General features: G+C 48.3%; 1 long non-coding RNA gene across 2 annotated transcripts in view; it reads left to right on the forward strand.

Moving 5' to 3' along the window:
• Window positions 1–15,211, forward strand: part of LOC123374259 — a 63,749-nt gene that overhangs the window by 12,363 nt on the left and 36,175 nt on the right. Inside the window, exon 1 of one of the 2 annotated variants that reach the window (XR_006581043.1) lies at window positions 6,293–6,650. The exons of the other annotated variant lie outside the window; for it this stretch is intronic. This is a non-coding gene — a long non-coding RNA (uncharacterized LOC123374259). Of the gene's footprint in view, window positions 1–6,292; window positions 6,651–15,211 lie in introns of those variants that run through there. 2 annotated transcript variants of the gene reach the window in all.

A 15,211-nucleotide genomic window follows, 5' to 3' on the forward strand; every position in this document is an offset into this window, starting at 1 on the left:
AACAAGAAATAGCTTACAAATGTAATACCATGTGTGTTGGGGCAAGAATGGGGCTTCACCAGCCACAATAGCAGGGGCACTGCATGTAAACACTGCCTTTGCGAATGAGAGCAAGAGACTCCACTTGTAATTTCAGAACCCTTATTGTTCATCTGTTTAATTTATTTCAGTTTGGGTAATTACATTCTGCCTCCCTAAAATTATTCCCCCTGCAGTGCTGATTGGATCCAGGATTCTTCTTTGCTTCTTGTCTTAAACTCTTGTGTAGCATTGCTGTGCACTGTTAAACACCTGATAGGTTCCACCCTAGAGTGGGCTGCATTTCAGCAGCAGGGGAACAGATCAACATAAAGTCTGTAAAGGGTGGAATGCTCAAAAGGAGTTCACCTCCTAACTTCTACTTAGGTACCTACCTTCCACTGATTTCAACAGAAGTTAGGTGCCAAACTCCTTTTGACCATTCCACCCAAGAGTGCTTTGGAATCTTGCAGAATGAAAGGTGATAGAGAAACGTTGTTATTTACTTTGATGTCCCTGTCTATGCATATTTTGCAAAGACCCTCATTCCCTCTTCCTGCCCCTACTCTATCCATCCATCCTATCATGTCATGTCAATCACTGTAGTACCTGACCCCCACAATGTCACAGACTAGATGGAGTCAGACTGTAGAGGGAATACTTCGTTCTAACTACCATTGTTTGACTCTATTACTATAGGCCCCAACTCAGCAAATTACTTAAGCACGTGCCCAATGAGACTACCCATATGCTTAACGTTTGGTGCCTTGCTGAAACAGGGCCATAGAGACTATGAAACCCCTTCCCCAGGGTTAGCAGCTGCAGGGGTGAATTTCATCTGGATAATTATTACCATTTACTAAATAAGTTTCTCAAAGAAGGGCCCCAGCTGCAAAATTGGGAGGTGAAGTTTGAACACCCCAGAACTGAGGGGTGTTTGGCTCAGGGTCCATCTTTAGTATTTAATAGTGAGCTGACGATCATATAAAATAGAGACTGCAGAGTCTCGCTTTACATGCGTTAATGCAATTATTGAATGCCAGGTATCAACTGACCATTAACAGCCTTTTTATAGAGGACTGACTTGCGCTATACAGTCATTAGACGGCACTAACAGTTTCATGAATCATGCGGTGAGATTTACACCGCACACAGCACATTCCCCGTGAAAGACTGACCATGTCAGTGAAGGCTGGTAGGTTACTGGCCACTGTTTCAGAGCCAAATGGAGCTGAGTTTATGAAACTTCAGGAAATTAATAACATGCTCATGTCATCATCTTGCCTTTTTAAAATTGGATCCCTCTGTGCTGTGATCGGGGGAGATGAGAGATTCCATCACAGAAACCAGAGTTGGAAATAATAATGGAAAACCCCAAAGAGTATACGACCTTGGAAGGAGAGTCAGGCCAGAATTCAGATGCTAGTCATGTAATCACAGGTACATGTTTATGCCCAGACAAAGACACCGGGGTCTGCCATGGCCCAAAGATAGGAGCAAGATACAGGGTTTTAAGTGTTTGATCAGAAACCTCAAATGAGGAAGAGAACAAAAATAGCCAGGGCAGGGCATATATTTCTGTAGCCCCATTTATTCCATAGTGCTTCATGGCTTGTACAATACAGAGGGGTCATTTCACCCACCTCTGAGAGGCAGCCACTCTTTGTGACAGCAACATGGTGCAACCATAAGGACAGGAAATGATGATGAATCCCATGTCCACTTGAAGTTACAAGGCAGAAGTTAGTTAGACAGGGAGGACAATAACCCAAAGTGGAGCGTGGCCAGGATGCTGGGGCTAAGACCTTTTCTCTTACAAAAAATGCCATGGAATCCAGAGCACCTTACATGGACCTTGGTTTTGTAACTCATCTTAACCCGATGACAGTCCTTGCTTCAGTACAATTCTCCTAATTCTGTGCTGCTGTGTTGGGCTAAGAATAGTGGTTCAGAGGAAGGAGTCCTGTATGGCTAGGAATCAGCATATTATAGGGCAGCAAACATCCTGCCATCTTGCATAATCCGCATAACGCATATATTCCCAGGTGTTGTCTGTATAGGGCCAGGCCTCTCTATATGTATATTTCTGGTATCAGGCAATCTTTGTGATCTGTCCGGCAATGTCTGCTGCTTCCTTGCTCCAGACTGCATGACGTTGCATGATATCAGCAATGCTGCTTTAGGACTCAAGGATCATCATGTTCATGGAACCTCTCTGAGGCTGAAATGCCATTCCTGTGTTGAACAGATAAGAAAGTGACAAAGTTAATGCAACAAATGTGTGGCCTCCTGGGATCTTCACTGTCCCAGCAGGCTGAGAATTCAGATCCTCCTGCTCCAAAAGGACAAACCTCCTGCTACTTGAACTAGAGGAGACTCTCCATTAGCTGCTAGTTGTATACGCCCAATGTGCACAGTTGAATGGTTCTAACCCTATCTTGCGGAGGGCAGTGGCACATATCCGCACTACACAGTTTGTTGACCTGATCCCCACCCTAGACACAGTGAACTAGCTGTGCCAGGCCTCTTCTGCCCATCTCTGTGGTGGAAAGTGGCTTCATTTCCCTCTCTGGTGTTCCCCGTGCCTCAGAAACATTCTTTCACTGAAGGTTTGCAGGGCCATCTCCTAGGAGATATAGACCCTCTGTCTAGACAAGATCTGGGCTGCCCACTGCCCCTCCTCCAGCTTCCACTGTCTTCAGTTACCTTCTGTATGCAGCCCGGTGACAGACTCCGTGATTCTGGGGTAGCAGGACCCAAGAGTTTCTCCACTGGGCTAGCCGCCCCTTTAAGTTTACAAGACATTCTGGAATGATATAGTCAAACCTTCACTTGACACCCTCCACCCCCACCCTTCTCTCCCTATCCCGTGGGCTCCTGGACTGGTCAGTGTTCTGTGAGATCATGATACTGGCACCCCAGTGCCAGCTCGTCAGCTGTCTGTCCAGAGCCAAGGCAGGTGTGTTTCTTCGCCTGTCAAACTACGACTGTTGTTGCAGATTGTGGGATGCCAGTTTCCTGATGAAGCTGTAATTAAATAGTCAGATTGTGCCCTCCGGGAGGGGTTGCTGAGTGAGATTTGGCACCCAGGCTTTTAATTTCTGCAAGCGTTGATTCCTTTTGGAAAGCTCTGGCCAGGCAGTGCACTGACATGCATGAGGAGTGAGTCCCTCACAGGAGATGGAGGGAGAGAGGGGGGATTTGAAATATTTTCTAACAGCTACTTTTGTAACTTTAGTAAAATCAAAGCAAAGCGTGTCAAAATTCCCATTAAGACACATTTAACTTCCCTTATTTCAAGACAAAGTGTCTTTGCCTGGAGGCAGGTTTTGAGTTTGCTGCTAAGGCCAGGAGAGACTATTGGATTACAGGGCAGAACAGAGCCTGAATCTGCTCTCTTTGGGGGTAAGGCCTTTTCTAATCAGGATCAGCTTAGTTCTGTCATCTGGATTATTAGTCTTGCCCCATCTACTGCCTGGGGAGGAAGAAGAGGAGGGAAAAGAGCAATTGTTGTGGGGCCGAGGGTGGCTAGCTAGACAGACCAACCTGTGGTGTGGTGATCATGCTGTGTGAACGATGGAATGCTATACACGCCATTGGGGGGTTTCCCCTGGCTTTCTGAAAATGCTATGTTTAGCCTTGACAATTTATACCTCATAGCATCTATTGTCCAAGGATCCCAAAGTGTTTTGCAAATGTTAATTAAGCCTCACAATGCAGCTCTGAGATAGGCAGGAGTTATTATCGGGGCTTTACAGACAGAGAAACTGAGGCACAGAGCACTTCCTGCACGACTCTCCCAAAGTCACACGAGGACGCCATGGCAGAGATTACCGGTAATAGAACCCAGTAGGCCTGGCTTCCAGGCCTGTGTGGTGACCACTAGATAGCGCTGCCTTCTTTAATAGGTACAGTGTCACAGCTGTGAAATATAGCCTCCTGGCAACACCATAAGGATGTCTATGTAAAATGAATTCTTCATTAACTAAGGTAGATAGCAAAGTCTCCCTTTCCTGCTGGCAAAAACCAGCACCTCCAAGTCCTGGCTTGCATGTCATCAAAGGGCTGTTTCAGTGTTACCACATCCAAGCTGTAAAATGGATTTTGCCTGTGTGAGGAAAAACTCCAGACCAATGTGTTCTCTATTGTTGTTCTATTTTCTTTTAAAATTGTCACCATGTTTGTGAATGCTCAGGCCCCCGTCCTGCAAACACTAATGCCCGCGCTAGACTTTACAAATATTCACTTTAAGACTGTATGCTCTTTGCAGGAGGCACTGTGTCGTCTTGTCTGCACTGGGAGGCAGGTAGCACACTTTGGACAACTGTAAAATAAATAATAATACTAGATTCCTGTGTTGTTATGGACTGAACAGTGTATTGGACACTGAGTTGATTGTGCTGTTGGTACGGTAGGAATTAGCACAGTCGTACTGAGGAAGGACGGCCTTGTGGCTAAAGGAACTTGCGTTCTAAACCTGACTCTCTGTGGCCTTTAGCAAGTTAGTTATGCCAACGTTGTCAAACATGTCTGCCTTAAGCTAGTGATCTATGTCCATATGTGGATGCCAAGAGAAATGGTCTCATTTTTCAGAGGTGTTGCACATGCACAGTCAGTCAGTTCAGGTGCTTTGATGTTTGAAACTGGGTTCCCAAAATCAAGGGGGGAGCACTTGTGAAAATTAAATTTTGGCCACGTTTGCAAAAGTAGCTTCTAATTTTGGGTGCCTCAGTTTCTAACATTAGCTTGAGATACTGAGCTACCTAACACTATGCACCGAAAAGCAGAGAAACCGGAAATTAGAGGCCACTTCTGAAAATGTGGCACTCAGTTGGTTAGTGATTAATATATAGAGACTGAGATTTAAATGAGAGAGATGAAGCCAAGAGTACAGACTGAGCTTCACAGAAGCAGGTGAAGATGATAATGTATTTGATTTGGTACAGGATAAGCCATTCCCTGAAAAACTATAGAAAAACCAGAAAAAGTTCTGTGTGTGATTAGTTAAGGAGGAATCAGTTTATAGTGAAGACTACAAAACAAGGAATTCTGGGAGTGATGAGGCCAGACAGAACTACAGAACAGGGCAGGTTGGGAACCTGACCTTAGTGTCTGGAAGCAGTTTGACTACTGAGTGAAAAGCTAAAGTTAGTCAGCTAAATATTTGGGGTGCTGTCCCGATAGGCCCAGGCTTTGCAGGTTTCCAGCTGTGCTGGTGAGTGATGGGCAGGGGTACCCTAGGGCCAGGCATTGAGGGACAGCTACAGAAACTACAACAGGAGACTAAAATAAAATTATTCCCTAACTGGCTGCTTGATTCTGCATGAACCCAGACCTGACAGTCTATGTGGAAAAAAAAAAAAGTTCTCAAATTCCACCGCTTAAAATCAATGTCTGCAAGGAAAATCGTTGCAACGGGATTGATCCTTTACCTCTATTACTGTGGTCTTGACTTTGCCAGTTGCAAAGCATAAACCAGACTGTGTCAAGTGAGCAGTGCAGGGATTGCAGGGTGGCTGCTGATGTGGCAGTTCATGGAAAGCAGATAATCCAGCAATCAGGTAGGTCTAGGAAGTCATTTGAGACTGTCAGAGGATACTGTGCTCCTTGGCAACTGTAGCAACAGCTGCTTTTGCTAGCTCCCTGGTTGCTAAAGTCTCCCCTCCACCTTATTGCTGACTGCCGAGTAAAAGAGCCTTCAAAGCACAGGATTTAAGGAACATATTAACATTCTGCTCCAAGGAAACCTCTCCCATAAGCTAATGTGGGGTTGCCCCCATTACCACACTGAGATTACTTCCCTGCTCGGTGCTGTTTGCATTATGCCCTTGTGAGGTTGGGTCGGCCCCTGGCTATATTTCAGGACTATTTTAATGCCCTGCAAGCAGTGACAGCCCCCCATTAAACAGGGTCCAGCAGTTACCCCAACGTGGTGGTTATGAATCTCTTCCAAAATAAGCAAGATGCCCAGGTACCTGGCAGCGAGACACGTGGGTAATACTCTTGATGTATGCTTGTCCAGTGACTGCCATGCAGCTCGGTATAATTCAGCGTGATTTGCAGTCTGCTCAGAAGAGGACTAAGGTTGGAATAGCAGGTACTGCAGAAGGTCAGGATTGAGAGTGGAGGCAAGGCCTGGAACAGGAGGGGAGCTGCAGAGCAGGCCCGAGGTGCACTGGCAGAGCTAGGGAAAAGGGATTATTTACATAATGCCCAGCAAGCACTTTAGAACACTAACATTCACCCCTAGTTTATTGTTTTTGAAGGATCCTTTAACATTCTTGGGTCACCAGGAGAAACACTGATGCTGCAGTGCCAGAGTGAGACGAAGCTGTGCTAGCTAGCACCTGTCATGGCGTTAAGCCATCCCATACCCACCAGAACAGGACTCGCTGGCGGTCTCTGACAAGATCAGCCTGTAACAGGTTTGAGCAGGATTGACAAAATCATCTACGGGCGGCATGTGAAAGGCGCCACAGAGCTGCATCATCAAACACCACAAATACAGACTTCCCGTGCGCTGAGTGCGGCCGACTCTGTGCATCAGGCTTCGGAGTCATATGCATAGCCATAGAGAAGAACTGGGACAATATCGTCATCAGCGATGGACTACCAACACCCACCAGATTCAGGTACTAGAGAACAGTTTTGGAAGTGTCAGAATTGCTTATCACCATTCTTTCCCATGTGGGGAAGCCGCCAGCGGAGTGCTAGGAAATCTCTCTATGGGAATAGTAAAATTTACACTGAAGGGGACTGAATAGCTTAGGGAGTTTAGAATATGATCACCCACAAGCCACTGGTTTCATTTCCACCCCAGGCCAGTAGTGTTTAAAAGTCATTTGCAACTGTTTAGTAGCCCTGCTGCATAAGCGGTGGTCATAATAGGCCAGTGGAGGCTAAGCTTCCCCTGGAGCTCCTGCCGACACTGGACGCCGGGGAGCTGGTTTTGACGGTTTGCACAGGCGGAGCTTCCGCCAGAGGAAGTTTTTATTATGCGTCATGCAGGTCCTGGGACAGATGAGGAGGTGGTATCGGCTACTCAGCTTCCTGGCCTCATCAGTAATCTCCCTGGACTCTGGAGAGATTACTGATGAACCCAGGAAGCTGAGTAGCACATACCACCTGCTCAGCTGCCCTGGAACTTTCATGGGGTATATAAAAAGCTCAGGTTCTTTGGAAAGAGCTTTTGCTTTTCCCATGGGGCAGCTCGGGGTCTTGGCTGGAGCAGCTCAGGCCGGCCCGGGGCTCCTCCAGACCCAGGAGGCTTGGGGCTCTGGCCATGGGGGCCTCGGGCAGAAGGTGCAGGGCCAGGACTAGCCTCCCCAAAGGGCAGGTCCACCCACGGCCAATGGCCTGGTGGGAAATGAGTCTGTCTCAGTGCGTTTCCTAGAGGGCAGGGCTCAACATCACGTTTTGACTGACTTACTCCCTTGTTGACAGTTTCAGCCGGGGGGCCCCAGACAAGATGAGCTGTGACGTCTGAGCTCCCTGTCTCCATTAGTGGTGGTTTTCATAGTACTAGTGTTTTTGCAAACCAGGGTGTTGGTCCTGCTTATGTGGTATATTATGTTGCATGTGCTCAGGGGCGGCTCTAGCAATTGCACCGCCCCAAGCACGGCAGCATGCCGCGGGGGGCGCTGTGCCGGTCGCCGGTCCCGCGGCTCCGGTGGACCTCCCGCAGGCGTGCCTGCGGAGGGTCCGCTGGTCCCGTGGCTCTGGTGGACCTTCCGCAGGCGTGCCTGTGGATGCTCCACCGAAGCCACAGGACCAGCGGACCCTCCACAGGCACGCCTGCGGGAGGTCCACCGGAGCCGCCTGCCGCCCTCCCGGCGACCGGCAGAGCGCCCCCCACGGCATGCCGCCCCAAGCATGCGCTTGGCATGCTGGGGCCTGGAGCTGCCCCTGCATGTGCTCTGTGGATAGGGGACTTTGGTTTCCAGGGCTGTTGCTGTAGCACTTTTAGTCACCACTACGTTCATTTTTAAAAAACATACCACTCACCACCAAAGCAGTGGTGAATAATTAGGTCCTGGCATTTGATTCGTGAGCTAAGTTCCCTCTAAGCTGCATGGCCACGCAGCAGGCTATCAAGGGCTGCACAGGCACGCAATGGGGAGAGACACCCAGCCCAGGCCCCAGAGTGCTGTGGCCAGGGAGAGGCCTGGGGGGAGTCCTCTTTCCCCGTCGCAGCCTGCACCCCAACCCCCTCATCCCTGGCCCCACCCCAGAGCCTGTACCCTCAGCCGGAGCCCTCACCCACCTGCACCCCAACCCTCTGTCCTGGACCTAAGCCCCCTCCTGCACCCCAAACCCCTCATCCCTGGCCCCACCCCAGAGTCTGTACCCGCAGCCGGAGCTCACCCCCCACACACTTCAGCCCTCTGCCCTAGACCTGAGCCCCCTCCCACACCCCAAACCCCTTATTCTTGGCCCCACCCCAGAACCTGTACCCCCAGCCAGAGCTCTCACCCCCCTGCACCCCAATCCTCTGCCCTGGAACTGAGCCCCCTCCTGCACCCCAAACCCCTCATCCCTGGCCCCACCCCAGAGCCTGTACCCCCAGCCGGAGCCCCCTCCCATACTCTGAACCCCTCGGCCCCACCCCCGCCACACATCACCTCCATATTGGTGCACATAACAAAATTCATTCCGCACACGGGTGTAAAAAATGAGAGGGAACATTGTTCCTGAGGTCATGCTATTTGGGGTTCCTGTAGGGAAATGCAACTGATGTGCATTATAACTTGCCTCTGCCTTTTGGATGGTGCTGCCCTGGAGCTTAGCACAGTGAATGCTTTCTGAGGACAGAATTTTCAACATGGCTCAGCACCCACAAGCAGGTCCAGATTTTCAAAAGTGCTCAGGGCTTTTTGAAAATCTAGCCCCAATTTTGAGTGCTGAGCACTTGAAAATCTGACCCTGAGCTCTTCTGAACTTGGCCCTCTGTTTCCCTTCTGTTCCAAGTATCTCCAGCTTCCTCCTGTTCTTGAAGAATGAGGTCAGCTCTGAGCCTTATAGATCCACCCTGGAAGCTGAGACTCCATTGGAGTGTCTTTGTCAATGGTTTTCCAAGGTCTTATGATCCATTTACTAATTGCTATAAATCTTGGAACGACATGATCTTGCTTTGGTCTCTGCATACTGATGAAAGGTAATAATTGGAGATATACCAATCTCCTAGAACTGGAAGGGACCTTGAAAGGTCATCAAGTCCAGCCCCCTGCCTTCACTAGCAGGACCAATTTTTTGCCCCAGATCCCTAAGTGGCCCCCTCAAGTATTGAACTCACAACCCTGGGTTTAGCAGGCCAATGCTCAAACCACTGAGAGAGACAAGATACTTAGAAACTTCAGCTGGTGCAGAATTCAGCTGCCTGTTTACTTAATGGTGTGTTTCACTTACACCTTTGTTCCAGAGACTGCATTGTTTTCCACTTCATTTCCAAGTGGGTGGGTTTGACCTATAGGGCTCTTAGTAGTTTGGGTTCTATGTATCTTAGAGGCTGCCCCTCTCCTTGTGTCCTGTCTTGGCAGTTGAGATCAGCTGGAATACTCAGTCCAATGATCTCTCAATTTGTATACCTGGTGCGGGGGGTAAGATGTTCTGGGGTTATCTTTCTCCCTATGTAACTTGATCGGACGGAGCTGTCTGCTGACTTTCAGGGCATTTTGCAAGGCCCAAGCTTATTCAGAGGGAGTGTGTTTATTGTGACCTGCAGAGTCTTATTTAGGGGTCCTGTTGGCATCATATCCACTTAGATTTGTGATTGTGCAGGTATTTGAAAACTGTTCTGGAGTCTAGAGCTTTAATAAGAGATGCTCGGTACAAACTGAAAGTCTCTGTGTTCCATTGGGTCACCATTATGGGTTTCTAAAATGAATCTACCATCTCTGAGTCGCTGCTTATTGGATGGCATGGAGATTAAATCAATTGACTTTGCTAGGACCATTTGTTTAAGAAAATGTTTTGTGACCTTCAAAGGTGTTAAGCAGATCCCACTTCATCTTGGGTTGTATTTTTTTGCCAACACACGTCACTAACCAGTTCAACCCATTTTATTTAGCCTTCCTTTCCTGTTTTTGCTCATTAAGAAGACAGATGGAGAAGGAGGTTGACTGGAACTCAGCACCTTGATGCACTGGCCTGGGTTTTCACTAATGTTATAACACCTGGCTGGGACATCAGTAGAGACAGAACCTGTACCCTCTAGCACAGACCCCAGCCACTTGAGCTAAAGGATTCGGTTCATTAGCCAGCTGAAGATCAGCCACAAAGGGATTTGGAAACATATTTGGTCAGTGTGTTGCAGAGTTAACGCTGCATCTCTGTTGGCCCCATCATATGATCCTCATGGGCTTGTTCTCTCACCGTAGCTCATGTCACCGGGTATGCTACTGTTGTATCCCAGGACCCTTGGGCTTGTAGGCAAAGTGGACCTTCCTCCAGCCATTCTGGTGGAGATGCAATAATCAAACCTGCTATGTTGCTTCACATCACATGTCTGCTGGTGCTTGCTCACATCATCCAAAGCCACTTGTCCAACAAGCTGCTATTCAAAGAGGTTTGTTCGGGTTTTTTTTTTTTTTTTTAATTCAGACTTCCTCAAGGCCTCCTCAGAAGGCTCTGGCATATCATCTACAAATGTGGCACAGCAGCCTTGGTTGCAAAATATATCCGGCATGGCAGTTGGTAGCAGTGTTGTGCAATCTCCATTAACTTACGGAAACCACTATGAGATACTATTAAAGAGACTCCAGTCCTCATCTATCACACCAGCCCCAGTCACGTGTCCAGCTGTCAGCCAAAAGGGCATGCACATACAGACAGTACAAGGTTTGTGGCCTCTGGAAATCTTTTCCCTTGAAGTATGTTCTCTTGCATGGGTGTGGGAGGCTCAGAATGAATGATTTAGCTCTTACGTGACACCATTGGCAGCACATAACTCCATGTTCTTCTTCATTTATGTTTTGCCATCAAGTGTTTCTCTTAAGTATCTTTCACTGCTACTATTGTCATATTGCTGTTCAAAATTGGTTTGGGGCATTTTTAAATGACCATATGAAATTTGTTTGGGAAGGCAAAGCAACTTTAATGGGCTGAAGTTACCATGATGGGGCAGACCTGGGGCTACAAGGGAATGGACCCAAATACACCTTGCCTTCTTGCATCCCCAGCATTTCATACCTAAACATTTTTTTTTTCACTGAAGAATCCAGCAGAAGTCTTCAGACTTGCTGGAGGGGTCTACAATGAATTGACCCAGCCCTATGGTTGCTGTCACGGGTAGAGGTAGATCAGGTCTGGTGTGTGCAGCCAGACTGTCCCAGCTTGGGATAATCAACTCTGTGGTGTCTGACACGAGGAAGCATGGTCAAGGAGGGAGCTGCATCAGCCCACATCCGAGACCATACTGTTCAGTTCTTCAGTCAGTAACCCCAGGTTTGCCAAGATTGTCTCATTCTTGCCTGCCAAGGATGCTGTGAAAGTTTGGAATGACCCCACGGTGGAGCTCAAACAAGGAACTGGGCCAAAGGAAGTGATTGGACTGCATGCGTTTATTGGGGCAAGAGGGATCCAGTCTGTTCCGATGTGCCTTGCGGGTCTGGTCCATCCGAATGGGGCAGCAGGGTCTAATGGGACCAAGGAATCAGCAAATGGAAGGATGATGAATATGGCTGGTTTGATTACTTGATGATTGCTCACAATGGCAAATGTGTAGCTAGACTAATGTCAGAATCCAGTGCATCCGAAATGCATCATCTCCTTAAGGTGAAATTTGGGCCAGTGTTCAGGCCTAAGACTAACGTTATGTAGCTCTGTTCAGTTTGTGTCTTACTAGTCACTTTTCCAAATAAGCTGAGTCTTGGCTATGAGGGGGCATTAGTGGAACACCCAGATGTCCCCTGGATTGGGAACAACACTGCTAAATAGCAGCCAGGGAGCCAGATGGGATACTGGACTGTTATTCGTGCAAGGAGATTTGGGTCTGTTCACAAAGTACCCCAGGAGCATAGTCCCCATTCCAAGGAGAGAGAAGTTAGCTGTGCACTTCTCTGGGTCTCGCTGAAGTCACTGGCATGAATGAGGAGCTGCTGCAGTGACCAGAGTGCAGCTCTGGGGAGCTGAGAACCCCCTTAGTGTCTGCCAGGGAGAGGAGTTTGCCTTCAAGGCCAGCCAGAACATAGGGATTTGTGGAGACTAGCTGGTTAGCCCATGCCAGGGGGTGCAGCGATAAGGGGCCTTTCTTTGGCTGAAGCCACGCACAGGCACTGGAAAGGGGAGAGACTGGGAAGCCCTATCATCCCTACTGACTCTCACCCAGTTAGCGCATTCCCCGCCAATCGGAATCTGATCTTGAAATCTGCAAAGCCATGTTGAAGACACCTACAATGTTAGGCAAGGACTTTATGTCAAAGGAAGCTACTAACCTGCAGCTGAAAATCCCAGAGCCCCACTTTGCATGTCAGGCTGTTTATCACTGTGGCTTTATTGCAGTTTATTATATGGCAACTCTTTCTCCAGCACACCCACTCCTCCGTAGTCACCTTTCCCTTATTTCAGTCTCTGCAGACATATTAAATCCTGTGAGGGCTGCACAGATGAAATTGCCACCGCTCCATTACTTCGCTGTCAGCATCCGTTACACTCATAAGAATCAGACATCAAATCAGAAAATAATAAAGGCGATATTATGAGCGGAGGGGAGAGGAGATTAAAAAATCTGTTTAAAGGGCATTTTGGTCCCTGCGTTATTTATTGCACATCCTGGGTTTGGGTTATTTTGGTTGTCACTGTACTTGTTGTTTTAATTTTCCTTTAAGCGTGAAGCCACAGGCTTGTAATTTACTGGAACTCTAAGGATGGAGAAAAGGGTGTTCTTTTTTTAGTGCTGGCTTCTCCCAAGGAACAGACAGTGTGATGTCTTCACAGTTAGTTTAACTGCGAATTAAATCCTTTGCTCACCCAGACTGCGCTCATCACTCACATTGGAGCAAATCCGACATCCTTACTTAAACAAAACTCCCATTGACCGTAATGGAGTTGCCCCTATGACATCAGGGGCTCAAACCTCCTCTCACTTGCTCCTGATTGACACCAGTTTAACTCTACCAGTGTGAATGGGGTTACACTGGTGTAAATCTATTGAGGGGAGGCAGGTGGTCAGGGTGGGGAGCAAATTCCTATCCTCAGTGGAGCAGGGAAGGAGTCATGCCTGTCTTCGCCATGTATTATACTTTTTACAGGTGCTGCTCATATATTTACCTATCTTCCTACCTGATTGTTGCCAAATATCAGGACACTAAGTGATATTAACTGTGCCTGCCAAGTGCATATACAAACAGGGAAAGCAAGGCTTCAGAAATCCACATCTCAAGTGTTACTGTTTATTTCTCTGCATGTTCTTTCCTCTCACTGTGAGTTAGTGAGGATTGGGTTCTGCCCTTGCTGACATGTGCAACCTCAGAAGTCAAAGAGGTTGCCTGGCCATTGGCAAGAGCCAAAGAGGACACCTGAGCTTAGCCATAGGCAGCTGCCTTCTGCTGCCTAGGCAATTCAGTGATATTGCATTCCATGAGAGGGAGGAGAATGGAGCCTGTTTCATTCTTGCATTTCATCTGGGGCTATTTTATGAGGCTGGAATTTGGCTATGCCTTGAGTGAGTTGCATTGATCCCTGTTTGTGAATCACCCACAAACAGTTTGTTGGGTCGCACTGGGACCTGAGCGTTATATCTACAAGTACATGGCTATAAACAGAACTCCAAGTCAAGCTTTTCCAGCCAGCGGGCAAGGGATGGCTGCTTTGTAATCACCCCAGCTTACTGTTAAAAACATCTCGGTCAGATTTTATCAGGGTTTGAACAGGAACAGCTTTGACGGATTGTCTCTGGGGAGATTAGAAGCATTGGTGGTTGCCTCACATGGCGCAAGATATTTCTGCCTGTCCAGCGGAGATGTCGTTTAAGTGAAATTGATTTGATTTCTCCCCTCTGTTCCAGTTAGGAATTGGAATACTTTATGTTTCTTGACTAAGTGGCTGATTCCAATGTAGCCATAGTGAGCAGTGACCAGAGGTCATGACTGTCCAGTGGCCATTGTGTCAGCGGTGGTTGAAGTTGGTGGAGTGGATTCAAGTTTCATGTGGCTACCTGTCCACACCAGAGTACCCACCATTCTAAATAGTTCCTCTGATGGTAGGCTCAGCAGAAGGGACAGTGATTGACTAGGCCCTGGATAGTGAGGTCTCTCCAGGTCAAGCTGAAGCATGTTGGCAGGATGGAGAGGAAGGGACTCGTGTGTGTGTGTGAGAGAGAGAGAGTGTCTTGTTGCCTGTGCTGCATTTCAAGCATGGATTAGAGATGTCACTCCACACAGAGAGCAGCATGAAAACCAGCCTAGAGAAAGGAAGAGTGGAAGGAAATAGAAAGGGGGTCGTGGCTGGCATTGCCCACAGAACAGAGGGTGTGCAGACAGGGAATCGAGATCAGTGACCAGGCCTGAGCTCTAAGCTCTCAGGAGTTTTGCAAGGCTCGAAAGGCAAGATGTTTACATTGGATGCAGTGTACAAGTGAGAGGCAGTGGATGGGAAGAGTGGTATGGTCTGGTTGACAGGCGAGGGAGATAGTTTTGGTGACTGTGTCTTGGCTGGGTTAGTAGCAGGGCGGCTCCAGGCACCAGTGCACCAAGCGCGTGCCTGGGGCGGCAAGCCGTGGGGGGGTGGCCTGCTGGTCGCCGTGAGGGCAGCAGTCAGGCTGCCTTCGGCAAAATGCCTGCGGGAGGTCCGCCGGTCCTGCGGCTTCGGTGGTGGGTACGCCGAAGGCACGGGACCGGCGGACCCTCCCGCAGGCATGCTGCCGAATCTGTGTTACCAGTGGACATCCCACAGGCACGCCACCGAAAACCGCCTGACTGCCATGCTTGGGGCAGCAAAATACATAGAGCCGCCCCTGGTTAGTAGGGACCAGGATGGGTACTGGGGAGGGTGGAGAAAGGAGGTTTCAGCTGTCATGCTGTGAGTTGATCAAGGCTTGGATAGGAGCCTCGACAAGAGAAAGGAAGGTGTGACATTATCTGATTAAAATCTGACCATGTAGATCATTGTTGCAACCACTGTTATATAATTGCAACAAATCTTGTACAAAGGTTGTCAAGTAAGGTGTCTATGGAAAGGTTATGATTTGCTGAATATG

The sequence above is a fragment of the Mauremys mutica genome, chromosome 7, assembly GCF_020497125.1.
Source record: "Mauremys mutica isolate MM-2020 ecotype Southern chromosome 7, ASM2049712v1, whole genome shotgun sequence".
Lineage (NCBI taxonomy): Eukaryota > Metazoa > Chordata > Testudines > Geoemydidae > Mauremys > Mauremys mutica.